The sequence below is a fragment of the Dromiciops gliroides genome, chromosome 4 (assembly GCF_019393635.1).
Source record: "Dromiciops gliroides isolate mDroGli1 chromosome 4, mDroGli1.pri, whole genome shotgun sequence".
Lineage (NCBI taxonomy): Eukaryota > Metazoa > Chordata > Mammalia > Microbiotheria > Microbiotheriidae > Dromiciops > Dromiciops gliroides.
In genome coordinates, this window is record NC_057864.1 from 131,559,227 (window position 1) to 131,574,519 (window position 15,293).

At 41.2% G+C, this 15,293-nt stretch overlaps 1 protein-coding gene and 1 pseudogene across 2 annotated transcripts in view; one reads left to right on the forward strand and one right to left on the reverse strand.

Annotated features, from left to right (window-relative positions):
• The window catches only part of SMYD3 (SET and MYND domain containing 3), a 1,026,564-nt gene that overhangs the window by 343,869 nt on the left and 667,402 nt on the right, over positions 1–15,293 (forward strand). The window lies entirely within an intron of this gene.
• Positions 1–15,293, reverse strand: part of LOC122753406 — a 72,937-nt pseudogene that overhangs the window by 9,340 nt on the left and 48,304 nt on the right.

Below are 15,293 nucleotides of genomic sequence, written 5' to 3' on the forward strand. Positions count from 1 at the left end.
GGTATATATGAATGAATGCACATGTACATGCATGTTCAAGTATATCTGCATATTCTTACATTTGCAAATGTATATGCACACACAATACAATGCATATGCACATGATATACATAATATGTATATGCATGAGTGTGTGCACATGCAGGTGCGAGTATAATAAACATATGTAAATATATATTATATACACATACATACATGATAGGTCAGGTGCAAGTATTATATAGAGATATTTGTCTTCGATGTGTGATTTTGTTGGTATCTGTTTATTCCAGTGAGGAAACTCTCCCAGTGCAAATTGATACTTTCTCTTCACCCTAGAATCTAACAATCAATCATTCAGCCAATCAACAAGCATTTACTAAATTTTAGACAAAAAAAGGAACAGTCCCTTCTTTCAAGGAGCTTATATTCTTTTGGTAGATACAACATATATACATACAAGTGTGTGTACGTGTGTGTGTGTGTGTGTACGTGTGTGTGTGTTTGTGTGTGTGTATATATATATACATATATATATATATAATAAATGTAAAAACATATCAGGTACTTTGTGGAAGGCAACTAAGTAGTACAGTGGATGAAGTGCCAGCCCTGAGTTCAAATCTGGATTCTGACACTAGCTGTGTGACCCTGAACAAGTCACTTAACTGTTTGCCTCAGTTTCCTCATCTGTAAAATTAGCTGGAGAAGGAAATGGCAAACCACCCCAGTATATTTGCCAAGAAAACCTTAAAAGGGGGTCATGAAGAGTTGGACATGACTGAAAACAACAAATTTATGGAGGGAGGGCAGTATTACCAAAAGGGACTGCGATAGTTTCATGCAGAAGGCACATCTTGGAGTCTTGAGGAAAATAAGTCATCATTGGAGAATTGTCCCTTCGAATTCCCAATAGAGTGTTGCTTGAAGCACTGGGCAGTTTAAGTGACACATGGTCCAGGATCAGGCAGCCAGTAAAAGCAGCTGACTCTGGTCTTCCTAACTTCAGGATGAGCATTCTCTCTATCATTCCACAGCTGCCTCTCCTCCATGCATGCATGCACACATAAGCAAACATTTTTGAAGGGGCGGGAGCAAGTGTCTTACTGCAGTGCTCAGAAATCAGCCATCTCCCCATCAACACAACAGGAGCCAGTCTTCCTGAGTTAGAATGAATGAGTCCCACTGACAGTGATTACATTTTGGCAAAACTCACTTCTCCTTCTGCTGCATCTTCCCTGAGGAGAAACGTCAGACTGGGAGGCTATCAGCTCTTCAGTGTTCGGAAGCCCCGTGTTCAGTGTGTCACTGTGCTCGTCTGCATTTCTCTGATGCACACTGTGTTGTCAAAAGTGGTTTACTTCAAAATGACTAGTTTCTTACCTCCATAGGTAACTCTCTTTGCTACATATTACCCTGATGTCGCTTCCTAATTTAGAACTGATGCCAGAAGGGTGATCTGTCAGTTAACCAAAGACCTATCCTCTTCAGTCTTTCTAGTGCATTTCCATGTTTGCCTAAACTTAACTAATATATATCTCCTTTTTTTGTATGAGGGCTAAATTCATAGGGGGTTCTCAGTAAATATTTCCTAGTTTGTTGGTTAGTCTTACTCAATCAATATTTGAATCACTGAGGGTTTGATCCTTTGGTGAGACTTCTTGGGAGGAAAGATTGGGTAAGCTTGTGTTTTTCCGTCCCATGACCACAGTCTTACATGTCTAATTTAGTCTGCCTTCCTGTAAGTGTAGATGGATTATTACAAGAAGAAAGGGCAGTGGACAAAAAGTTAGTATATAAATTCAATTCAACTCACTCAAGTAAATATTAAATGCTTACTACATACAAAGTACTCTACTAGTCACTACAGATACAAAGATAGGATTAAAAACATCCTCTGGGAGCTGACATTCACTAGAGGTTGTTCAATATGTACCTGGATAAATAAAAGCAAGGTATTGTAATTTGTGCAGGAAGAGAGCATTGACAACTGGCAGATCAGAAGGAGGTGTCACCTAGCTGAACCTCAGAGAAAGCTAAACTATCTGGCTTTCTCATTTCATCAACTCTCATGGGGCCAATGATCATCTTTTTGGCAGATGATAATAATAAATCAGATCGATTTATTTGCTTCTAACCTATCTCCTGACTTCCAGGCTTCCATTACCAACTGACTTTTAGACATCTTGAACTGAATGTCCATTAGATAGTTAAAATTCCACGTGTACAAAATAGGACTCATTATCTTCTCTTCTCATGCCTTCCTTAGTGTTGAGGTACTACCACCTTTTCAACCACCCAAGCTAACAATCTCAGTGCTCTCCTCAACCTCTCACTCCCACTCACCCTTCATATCCAGTCTTGCCAAATCTTGTTTCTGCCTTCACAACACAGGTGCCACATTGATATAGTCCCTGGTCACCCCACACCTGGATTTTGCAATAGCCTTTTGGTTGGTCTCCCTACCTCGAGTCAATCCTTACTCCAGTTCATCCTCCACTCAGCTAGCTACCAAAGTGATCTTCCTCAAACGTTGCTCCCCACTCTGTCATAAGAAATGATGAGCTCAGTGATCTTAGAAAAACAGATTAGACTCGCACAAAATAATGAAGAGTGAAATGAGCAGAATCAAGAGAACATTGTATATAGTAACAGCAATATTGCTTTAAGAACAAGTTTGAGCAACTAAGACATTTTGACTATTATAAATACCCAAATTAACTACAAAGGACATATGAAGAAAGATGCTATCTGTATCCAGAGAAAAATGATAAATAGAAGTATGTATAGAATAACTTTATACACATACACACATATGTACACATGTGAACATATTTGTGTCTAATGGTAGCCATTTCTAGTACAGGGGTTGGGGAGAGAAGAAAAAAAGGAAAAGAAGAAATGTACATGTTAACTTGATTATATATTTAAAAGGAATAGCAACTTCATAATAAATTTGCAGTTTCATGTACAATCACTTTTAAAAATTATATTACATTATGGAAATGCTTATTTTATTCCATAAATTAAAAATAAAATAAAAACTAGGGAACCCCCCCCCAAATTCAGTGACTCCCTATTATTTCCAGGGTTAAATATAAACTCCTCTGTTGTTTTTAAAGCTCTTCATAACCTGCCCCCATTTCTACCTTTCCAGTTTCTTATACTTTCCTCCCTTCCATGTACTTTCTAAAGGTCAGTGACACTGGCTCCTCACACACAATACTCTATCTCCTATCTCTTTACTCCATGCCTTTTGATCAGCCAGAATGCTCTCCCTCTTCAGCCTCTTTCAGAACCCAACTAACATTTCATCCTTAATGTGCAACATTTCCCAGTCCTCTCTCTCTCCCCCCTCCAAACTAATACTCCCCAATCCCCCCAACATATCCACATTCCTCCTATCTTCCCATCTGAGCTTAACCTCCATCTACTCTGTAAATAGCCTGTGTGAGCATAGTTTCATCTTGTCTCACCCATCAGAATATGAGCTCCTTGTGGAGCACGGCCATGTGTTTGCCTTTCTCTTTGCCAATCTTGGCACTGTGCCTGGCGCATAGTAAGTACTTAATATTAATGCTTGATTGACAGCTTAGGATTCTAACAGGTGGAGATGAGGAAAGAGCTCATTCCAGGCATAGAAGAGAACAGAGAGATGGAATATGTAATGTTCAGTTGAGAGAACAGCTAGCAATTCAATTGAACTGCAATGGAGAATGAAAAAAGAAGAGTAGCGTGACATAAGGTTGGAAAGATTGGCTGGAGCCAAATTATGGGAAGCCTTAAATGCCAATTTGAGGAGTTTATATCCTAGAGCATGAGTTACCACCTGTCGTTGTTGTTGTTGTTTTGTAACAGCCTAATGAGCTAGGAAAGGTTTTTACATTTTAAAAATAGAGTTTTATTGTATTATAAGAAAATGTAGGGGCAGCTAGGTGGCGCAGTGGATAGAGCACCAGCCCTGGAGTCAGGAGGACCTGAGTTCAAATCCGGCCTCAGACACTTAACACTTACTAGCTGTGTGACCCTAGGCAAGTCACTTAACCCCAATTGCCTCACTAAAAAAAAAAAATGTAAAAACTATTCTTAGCAGGGTTGGTAGTGATAGCGGTATACAAACATTGGTAGACAGGATTTGGCCATAGTTTGCTGACCCCTGTCCTAGATGCTGAAGGGAACCATTGAGGTCTTTCAATAGGGAAGCCACCTCCCTGGATCTGTGCCTTAGGTGTGAAGGGTGGTTTGGAAAAGGGGTACAATGGAAGGAGGAGCCTGAATTAGAAGGCATGTGGGCATTTGTTATGAACCCCATTATGGATTGTTTTCAGTCATTTTGGTTGTGTCTGAGTCTTCGTGGTCCCATTTGGGTTTTTCTTGGCACAGATACTGGAGTAGTTTGCTATTTTCTTCTCCAGCTCATTTTATAGATGAGGAACTGAGGCAAACAGGGTTAAATAACATGGCCAGGGTCACGCAACTAGTAAGTGTCTGAGGCCAGATTTGAACTCAGGTCCTCCTGATTCCACTCCAGGCGCTCTATTCACTGTGCCACCACACATCACAACACATTATTAGTATTTTAGTACTAGAGAGGAACAACTGCTCTACTTGAGTGGCCTTGAAAGAATGAAGTCCAGGATACTTAGTGAAGAATGTAAAATGAAGATTATGTTGTAGGGTTCTACAACATTTGCCACAAATAGAATGGAGAGAAGAAAGAAGAGCTCAGAAGAATGTATTAGTCCAGGCTGCAACCTTCAGAGATCTTTTGTCTTGAGAGCATACCTTCCTAGTTTAAGGTCCAAGACCTTAAGGTGTTTACAGTAGGTCTCAGAATATAAGACTTCCTTCCAGGACACATCCATAACATGCAGTAACATAAAAATAGTCACAGAAAACTCCAGTCTCCAGACATTCTCCCCTCAGGCTCCAGTGCTTTGTTACGGCAAAGTCCCGTCCTGTTCTGTTCTCTCGCTTATCAACATACCCTGATCCAAAGCCCTCTTCAAGACCAGTTTAGGGAAAACCTGCCAGGTCAAGGTTCACTTCTGCAGCCTTAGCATCAGAGAAAGTCTGATCCCCTTGTTAGGACTAGTGGTAGTCCTTGCTGCCTTCCTGTTTTCACAGCTCTGCTGCCTTACGTTCCTGGTTATTTTGACACAGGTCAATCTTCTCATGTAACAGGGAAAGTGGCATTCCCTAATACTGCTGTGCTGGGTCTCTTCCCCTTACCTTAGCTTCCTACTTAGCTATACATCAGTTGCTGATGATCAGCTTTACCATCTTCTGTCTGGTAGTGGTCCCAAAGTAAATACAAGTTGAAATTGTAGCCTTGGAATCCTATTAGTAGAAAAGGAAATGAATGCAATGAGAAACTCTAATTCTGTTCTGTGACCTCTGTCTCAAGGTCCAGGTTTATATTCCATTTTATATTGTAGTTCTCTGTGTACCTGCAACCTGACTCTTTCCAGGATCTAGCCACGTAGGCAATAGCCTGATTTTCCTTCCTTTGTTTAGGTTTTGGTAAGTCTTTATTTGCCACTTTAGGCATCTGTTTGAACAAATGTACTACTTCTGACTCCAGCCCCCAGTTCCATACTTAAGAATGTTTCATATGCCAGCTTTAACTGATTTATGCATTTCTGTATTTCTTAAACTAACATATTTATGATGCAGCCCAGTTCAGCATGTCAGCTGTTTAGCATTTATTGTTTTGCTGGCTAAATGCAACGTTCAGTAACGTGCAAGATGTATTTTTTATGTGCTAAAATACATACCAGTCCGTACAAGCCAATAACCATCACAGTGTGAATTGAAGGAATGACTTCCCTCCATAATAGTACATGTTTTTTAAAGGGAGAAGCCATTGCTTCCCATCTCATTGTAATTCACAGTGCGTCCAGCACTACTGGAAAAAACTAATGAAAATGCTGGGAGTATAAGGCTTTATTTTACTGTTGAGAATTCTCAGTGGTTACAATATTATGTTGTGCTTAATTCTCATGGTGAGGCATTTTTAATAGTAATTTTTATTTTCAGCCTAGTGATCCATTCCATGCATTAACCCCCTAACCACTGAGTGGGTCACAAATGAGCTGACAGAGGAAGAGGCTGGTACCAGACTCATTATAAATGGAAATGCCCTTCTAATCATCTAGGGCCCGCAATATGTCTGTTCTCGCAGGCATGAAAAACTATGGCTTTTAAGTCCAAACTCAGAGGAGATCAAAGTGCTGCGATAGGACAGTGGATGTCAGGCTTCTCTCAGAAGGGGATCTGAAGAGATGCAATTGTTGCTAAAGTAAAGTTATGCAAAATTGAAGAAACTCTTGTCAGCACTGAGGAGAGAAAACTCAGCCAGGGTAGAGGCGCTCATTGCCACTCTTGCCTTTGTTTGCATTTCCAACCCTCATGGAGAATAACCATGTGGAACACCTGTCCATTTGGAAAACCCATTTGCTGTAAAGAATTGACTGGATAAGGACAATGTGTGCATGCGTGTGCATGTGTGTGTGTGTGTGTGTGTGAGTGTGTATGTGTTTGGTATGTGTATAAAGGAATGCTGCTAAAAACTGAAAATGTCATTCACGCAATGATTTTATGTCTCAAGTGGTACATCTGATAAAAAAAAATAATAGGGGCCTTGATGACTAAGGGAATTTGAAAACCTGATGTCACTCTGAAATTAAGAATGGTGCTTTATGGGGCAGCTAGATGGCACAGTGGATAGAGCACCGGCCCTGGAATCAGGAGTACCTGAGTTCAAATCCGGCCTCAGACACTTAACACTTACTAGCTGTGTGACCCTAGGCAAGTCACTTAACCTCAATTGCCTCACTAAAAAAAAAAAAAAGAATGGTGCTTTATGATTTTATTTTTTTGCTTTAAAAATTCAAACAAATTTAAGCATAAAAAGTAAAAAAAAATCCATAGTTTGGGGATCTTAGATGGACCCGGAGTCAGGTAGAATTGAGTTCAAATTATACCTCAGACAATAGCTGTATCACCCTGGGCAAGTCACATAACCTCTTTCAACCCCACTTTCCTCATCTGTAAAATGGCTATTTATCAACCATGCCATCTGTTCTCCAGACATCATTTTCATCTTCCACCCAAACTTTGGATTCTGAGCCTGGGTTCCCAGCTTCTGATAGCTGAACCTTTGCCTTCACTTCCCCATTACTACCAGAGTATGTCAACTGACATGAACCACTCCCTCCTCCCCCATTAGAATTTAAGCTTCTTTAGGACAGGGGCTATCTTGCTTGCTTGTATTTGTACCCCTGTTCCTTAAAATAGTGCATGGAATGTGGTAAGAACTTGATAACTGCCCCATTCATCCATCTATCTTCCTTCTTCCCTTCCCTTCCCTTCCCTTCCCTTCCCTTCCCTTCCCTTCCCTTCCCTTCCCTTCCCTTCCCTTCCCTTCCCTTCCCTTCCCTTCCCTTCCCTTCCCTTCCCTTCCCTTCCCTTCCCTTCCCTTCCCTTCCCTTCCCTTCCCTTCCCTTCCCTTCCCTTCCCTTCCCTTCCCTTCCCTTCCCTTCCCTTCCCTTCCCTTCCCTTCCCTTCCCTTCCCTTCCCTTCCCTTCCCTTCCCTTCCCTTCCCTTCCCTTCCCTTCCCTTCCCTTCCCTTCCCTTCCCTTCCCTTCCCTTCCCTTCCCTTCCCTTCCCTTCCCTTCCCTTCCCTTCCCTTCCCTTCCCTTCCCTTCCCTTCCCTTCCCTTCCCTTCCCTTCCCTTCCCTTCCCTTCCCTTCCCTTCCCTTCCCTTCCCTTCCCTTCCCTTCCCTTCCCTTCCCTTCCCTTCCCTTCCCTTCCCTTCCCTTCCCTTCCCTTCCCTTCCCTTCCCTTCCCTTCCCTTCCCTTCCCTTCCCTTCCCTTCCCTTCCCTTCCCTTCCCTTCCCTTCCCTTCCCTTCCCTTCCCTTCCCTTCCCTTCCCTTCCCTTCCCTTCCCTTCCCTTCCCTTCCCTTCCCTTCCCTTCCCTTCCCTTCCCTTCCCTTCCCTTCCCTTCCCTTCCCTTCCCTTCCCTTCCCTTCCCTTCCCTTCCCTTCCCTTCCCTTCCCTTCCTTCCCTTCCCTTCCCTTCCCTTCCCTTCCCTTCCCTTCCCTTCCCTTCCCTTCCCTTCCCTTCCCTTCCCTTCCCTTCCCTTCCCTTCCCTTCCCTTCCCTTCCCTTCCCTTCCCTTCCCTTCCCTTCCCTTCCCTTCCCTTCCCTTCCCTTCCCTTCCCTTCCCTTCCCTTCCCTTCCCTTCCCTTCCCTTCCCTTCCCTTCCCTTCCCTTCCCTTCCCTTCCCTTCCCTTCCCTTCCCTTCCCTTCCCTTCCCTTCCCTTCCCTTCCCTTCCCTTCCCTTCCCTTCCCTTCCCTTCCCTTCCCTTCCCTTCCCTTCCCTTCCCTTCCCTTCCCTTCCCTTCCCTTCCCTTCCCTTCCCTTCCCTTCCCTTCCCTTCCCTTCCCTTCCCTTCCCTTCCCTTCCCTTCCCTTCCCTTCCCTTCCCTTCCCTTCCCTTCCCTTCCCTTCCCTTCCCTTCCCTTCCCTTCCTTTAGTAGGGCCATATATTTTTGTATTGTTTATTAAATGCTTCTCTGGTTGATACTGTTGTCACCTACCCAGCAGCTCCAGACAGGGCCCTCCTGCTGCTCTTATTATTGTATTCTGCCTGAATCATCCTCGAGCCTTACTGGAAGGCAAGGAGAAAGAGGGCATGTCTGGCTCTTTGAAAGTGAAATGTCAGTCAGAGTGAGAGATGGGGAAGGTTTGATAGTCTAACAGGAGGAAAAGCCTATATTCAGGAATCAATGAAATTCAGAGTGAGAACTAATTAGAAGGAACACAGAATTGTGAGAGGAGACTAGGGTGCAGAAAGTACTGAATCTGATATTTGAAAAGGCCTTTTGAATAAAATTAACAGGATTAAACTCAAAGATTCAGATTAGACTCTTCCTCATGCTATAAATTCCGACCTTTATTGAGTAAGGAACCAAGTTGCTGAGGAAAATACTTGTGGAATTGAATACTGCCATGGGAAACAGCAAGGGTATATAGATTTTCTTCTTGGTCTTAAGAGATATAAAGGTTACCGTTATTCCCTAGAAAACAGAATAATAAAAGTTATCAATGGCAATATATTTTGGACGTAACATGGCCAAAGAACAGAGTGGAAATCTGGGGAATCATAAAATTGGAACTCTAATCTTAGCTCAGATATAAAACTATCATATGACACTTTGGTCCAATTACATGATCACTTAGTTCCAATACTTGTAAAAATGAGGAACAATACTGCTAAACCACAGGTCATGGTAGGTATCATGAGAAAAAAATGAATCAGTGGATAGGAAGCCATTAGAAAATATGAAACAGTATATATAGGCTCATATTTCTTTTTGGAGCTAGGCTAGGGACAGTAAATAGAAAGACCATTGGATCTAAAGTCAGAGGACCTGTATTTACTATTTGCCTTGGGATGAGTCACTTTCCCTTTAAGTCTCCATTTCCTCATCGTTAAAATTGGGGTAAAGGTAAGTAAAGTTCTTTGCAAAACTGCAAAGCACTCTATATGTATGGGAGCTTTCTGTAGGGTGTGGACATTGTTTTACTTAAAAGAGGCAGTCCTGCTTTCCAAAGCAGCATGTTTGGTGAGAGAACATTTATAAGGACATGCCTCGAATGAACATTTCAGTGCTTGTTTTTAAGTCGCACAATATTGAAAAGGGATGTTTTGTTTTGCCAACAGATCTGAAGCCGGCACCCCAATTTGGGATCCCCTTCCATCTGCTTCAACACCTGGCAAAGCCCAGAAGTCAGGGATACTAAGGGTTCAGGCTATGTTAATAAGCCTCTTACAGGTGTTGGAGAAGCTCTGATAAACATGTCATTTTCCAAGGAATGCTAAGCCCTCAGCAGATATGTTATTAAGCTTTGCATCATCCTCCGAAGGTGGATGAGGGGCAATTATAACAATTACCCTTCTTCTATAGAGCGAATAGAAAAATATGAAATAAAATGATTTTCTCTTTAGCTATGAACAAATTATTCTTTTTTTTTTTCAGAGTCTTTGGCAGGTCAATAGGGGCACAGAAATCCCTGGTGTCTCAAACCTATCATTCTATTGACTGGTGCTAATTCATTTTGTTCCTGTTAAATGCTCTTCTCTTCTCTTGTTGAGTAGCAGTAAATCAAATGGGTTTTAAAGAATTTCAGCAGCAAAGACGGTTCAGCGAATGACAAAATCAGGTTATGGAGTTTTCCAGGAGGACAATAAAGAAGATTTGAAGTTGAGACAACAAGTGCAGAAGAAACTATGTTTTCTAGTTTTCTTTTGTCTTATGGTGGCCCAACATACACAGTAGAAATTTAGCTTAAAAACATAGAACAACTTCTTATGTAAAAATGGCATTAAATCTTACTATTTATGGTTTGCAATCCAGCTAATTCAATTCAAACATTTATTGAGGGCTTGCTGTCCAGTCAACAAGCATTTATTAAATATGTTCCTGGCACTGAGCTAAGTGCCAGGCATAGGGCACAGTACAATTGTGCTCTGACATTACAGAGATTCTCCTCTATTAAAGAAGGGTATGTACATACAAATAAATCTGACAGAAATTAGGATGTGGCAAGAGCAGAAGAGGGTACAGATGAAATGGTTCAGAGAGGCAGAGGAAGGAGAAATGACAGGGAGGAGTAAGGAAGGGATCTGAAGAAAATTCTTGAAACTACTTGAGCCTGGGGGCAGCTAGGTGGTGCAATGGATAAACCACTGGCCCTTTATTCAGGAGGACCTGGGTTCAAATCTAGCCTCAGACACTTGACATGTACTAGCTGTGTGACCCTGGGCAAGTCACTTAACCCTCATTGCCTCCCCCACAAAAAAAGTTTCAAAAAAAACCCTACTTGATCCATACCTTGAAAGAGTAGAAATAGCACTAGCTTACAATTTGATAGTCCTTTATGGTTTACAAAGTGCTTCCTTCCATCAGCTCTGTGAATTAAATAGTGCAGGCATCATTCTCTATAGTTTACAGATGAGGAAACTGAGGCTTACATGTCATCACACAGCTCCTCAATATCAGGGCCAGGACTTAAAGCTTCATCTTCTGATTCCAGATATAGAGCTCTCTTCACTAGCTTTTGAAAGAGTAAAGAGAGGGGCAGCTAGGTGGTGCAGTGGATAGAGCACCGGCCTTGGATTCAGGAGGACCTGAGTTCAAATCTGGCCTCAGACACTTGACACGTACTAGCTGTGTGACCCTGGGCAAGTCACTTAACCCCAATTGCCTCCCTCCTCCCCCCAAAAAAAGTAAAGAGAAAGGATATGACACATTTCAGGTGAAAAGCATAATATAGTGTGAGCCTCAGTGAGAAAGGATGAGACTGGCTCTAGAGCCAATGAGTCTACTGTTCATTGTAGAATATATGAAAGGGACATGTATGAGGATAAGGGTTGAAAGACTTTTTAGAGTAAAATAACCAAGGACCTTGAATGCCGTGTTAACAGTTTTGGACTTTGTTTCAGCAACCAATGGAAAGAACCTTTTCCTACTCTAGGGACCCAATGGTTGGAGGTTCAGGGAGTCAGCAAGTTTGGAGTGGAGAGGGAAGTGGGTACTGTGAGTGGATGAGGCTTTAAAAAAAAGTTCCTATATATTGAATAAACATGTAAATGAGTCCAAAGCACAGAAGCTACCTGACTTTCTCCTTTATAAAAAAGCTAGAGGAATAAGCCTCATAAAGTGTTATTTGTCCTGAGCTTCCCAAGAGATGGCCTGCAAACAGCAAGCATCAGCAATTCTCTGGTTATAAAATAGGTGCTTGTGGAAGCTGCCTGAAATCTTCCAGTCCTCTGTAGTACTATTTGTAGGCTGCTGCTTCAGGAAATTAAATTATACCTTGATAACCTGAAAGAGTGAATGCCCAACCCCAGGGAGAGAGTTTTTCATCTTGGGAAAAATCTAACTCAGGAAGCCCCTTTTAATCTAGAATTGGTAGTCAATGAGAATTTTATTAAGTAAACTGAAAAAAAAATCAAAACACTCTATTAAGGAACTAACAAGAATGAGGTCATCTGTGATTTTTGTGTCATCTATACATTTTATTGCATGGAGCCTAGAATTAGAGATGTTGGCATGAAGACACCTCAGGAGGTCATTTGGTCCAGTTCCTTGCCTTTAGACAGGCAAGGTTTGGGGGGGGGGGCGGTGTTTTCATTGTGCAAAGAACAATGGCCTGTAGCATCAGAGGACCTGCGTTCACATCTCAGTTCTGATGCTTAGTACCCATGTGACCTTAGGCAAATCTCTTGATCTCCTTGGGATTCAGGTTCCTCATATGCAAAATGAGGCTCTGAGAGCCCTTCCACCTCTAGCTTCATTACCTATGTACCTGTGACCCACCTACTATTCCAGTGGCACCTCAGGTTCAATGTATGTAGACTCGATGCAATCACTCCCCACTCCCCCCCCCCCCAGACCACTGCTGTTGTTAGGAGCCTTGATTCTATGATCTATAGCACCAGTGCTTGCACTGGTAACCAGTGTTACCTTTGACTCCTCCCTTTTCTTTATCCCATGTATCTAACACCCAATCCTCTAGAGTTCTTTATACAGGAAGTCCTTCCCAACCCTTCTGTATTCCAGTGCCTTCTTTTTTCACTTAATCATTTCCTATATATCCTGTTATCCCACTTGTTTATACATATTTATTTGCTGTCATTTCTCCCTTGAGGACATAGACCTTTTGCCCTTTATTTGTATCCACAGGACTTATCAAATGCCTGGCATATAGTAGGTCTTTAATAAATATTTATTGACTACCTTTGCAATAACGAACATTGGGCTGGGAGTTAGAATAACTGAGTTTGAATTCTAACTCTTTCACTTATTAGCTTTATGACCTAGGTTGTTATGTTATATCTCTGAGCTTCAGTGGCCTTATCCTCAAAGTGAGGGAGTTGGACAAAATGATCTTGAAGGTCCTTTATTAGCTCTAACATTTTATGACTTTATTCAGGTAGCTGGAGCAGTGGATAGAGCTTTCTGTCTACAGTCAGGAAAACCTGAGTTTAAATCTTGCCTCAGACATTTCCTAACTGTGTAAAATGGAAATAATAATAGCACCTAATAATAACCCTGTCAGGGTTGTGGGGATGAAAGGAGATAATAATTGTAAAGCACTTAGCACAGTGCCTGGCACAGAGTAAGTGCTATATAAATGTTAGTAGTGATGATGATGATGGTGTGATTCTCATATCTTCCTCCTCTTTTTGTAATTGTCAAGGTGCCTATAGTACACTATCTTGTTATGTCTGACCCAGAATGTTGCAAATGATTCTGAATGTCTTCCTACCTTCCATCTTTTGATCCTCCAATCCTTCTTATGTACCACACATAGGTTGAGCTTTATGCATGTCACTCCATGGTTAAAATATTTTCTTTTTTTGCATTCAGTTTTATTTTAATTCCAGTTCCAAATTCTTTCTCTCCTCTATCCCCTTTCCTACCCCGTGAGAAGGCAAGAAATATAAAACTCATTACAAATATGAAGTCATGCAAAACAAATTTCTACATTATATTGCCTGTTCCATCTCCCAAAAAAGGAAAGAAAAAGGGGGAAATTCTTCAATCTATCTGTACTCTAAGTCCATCAGTACTCTGTCTGGAGGCAGATAAAATTTTTCATCATGAGTGTTTTGGAATTGTAGTTGGTTATCATGACAATCAGATTTACAAAGCTTTTTACATTTGACTATCTTTACAGTATTCTGTTACTGTGGAAATTGTTCTCCTAGTTCTGCTCACTTCACTTTGGATCAGTTTCTATAAGTCTTTCCAGGCTTTTCTGAAATCCTCTTCACGATTTCTTGTTTTTTTGTTTTTGTGGGGCAGTGAGGGTTAAGTGACTTGCCCAGAGTCACACAGCTAATAAGTGTTAAGTGTCAGAGGTGGGGTTTGAACTCAGGTGCTCCTGAATCCAGGGCTGGTGCTTTATCCACGGTGCCACCTAGCTGCTCCCCTCTTCATCATTTCTTACAGCACAATAGTGTTCTACCACATTCATAAACTGTGGCTTGTTTAGCTATTCCTCAATTGATGGGTATCTTCTCCATTTCTAATTCTTTGCCTTTTTTTTCATATGAATCCTTTCCCTTTTTCTTTGATCTCTTTGGGATATAGTATTGCTCAGTCAAAAAGTATGCACAGTTTAATAGCTTTGGGGGGCATAGTTCGAAATTGTTTTCTAGAATCATTGTACTGGTTCATACCTCTACCAGTAGTGTATTAATATACCTATTTTCCCACATCTTCAGAATGTGTCATTTTCCTTTTCTGACAGCCAATCTGTTTATTGTGAAGTAGTATCTCAAAGTTGTTTCAATTTGTATGTCCCTGATTAGTGATTTAGAGCATTTTTTTAAATGGCTATTGATAGCCAATTTCTCCCCCTGAAGAAAAGCATGTTCACATCCCTTGACAATTTATCAATTGGGGAATGACTTATTTTTATAAATTTGGCTCAGTTCTCTATGTATTTGAGAAATGAAAACGTTATCAGAGAAAATATTTTCCTTCAGTTTCCTGCTTTTCTTCTTATTTTAGCTGCATTTCTTTAGGGAATAAATTATCTGTCAGAAATGTGGATAGGGGAAGAATTCATGACCAAACAAGAGATAGAGAAATTCATGGGAGGTAAAATGGTTAACTTTGATTGCATAAAATTAAACAAACTAAACCAGTGCAGTTCATACATTTTCAGTAGTTCCTATCGTCTACTGAATAAGAAGCAACCGTCTTTGACATCTTCCACAGTCTGTCTTGAAACCTATCTTTCTGGACTGATGTCACAAAAGTCACCCTCATATACTATATATGTCAATACCTGATGAATATAGTTTACTTGTCATTCTATTCCTTAGGTTCTGTATTTGTGCCCTTTTCAGTGCCTTGATTGTACTATCATTGGTCTTCCAGCCATCCTTCAAGAGCCTGTTCAGATGGACTTTTTATTGTACCCACATTCCTACCTGATTAAAGTGCTTGACTGTGCAAGGACTATGTGTTACCTATCTTTATAGCTTCCCTAAGTACATGACATATAGTAGGTGCTTAATAAATATTTGTTGAATGAATGAATTTTGGTTTTGTTTTGTTTTTTTGTTTTTTACAGGGCAACAAGGTCAAACAGCTAGTAAGTGTCAAGTGTCTGAGGCTGGATTTGAACTCAAGTCCTCCTGAATCCGGGGCCAGTGCTTTATCCACTGTGCCACCTAGCTGCCCCCTGCATGAATGAATTTTGTAGTTGAAGCAAATGAAATCCAGTAGT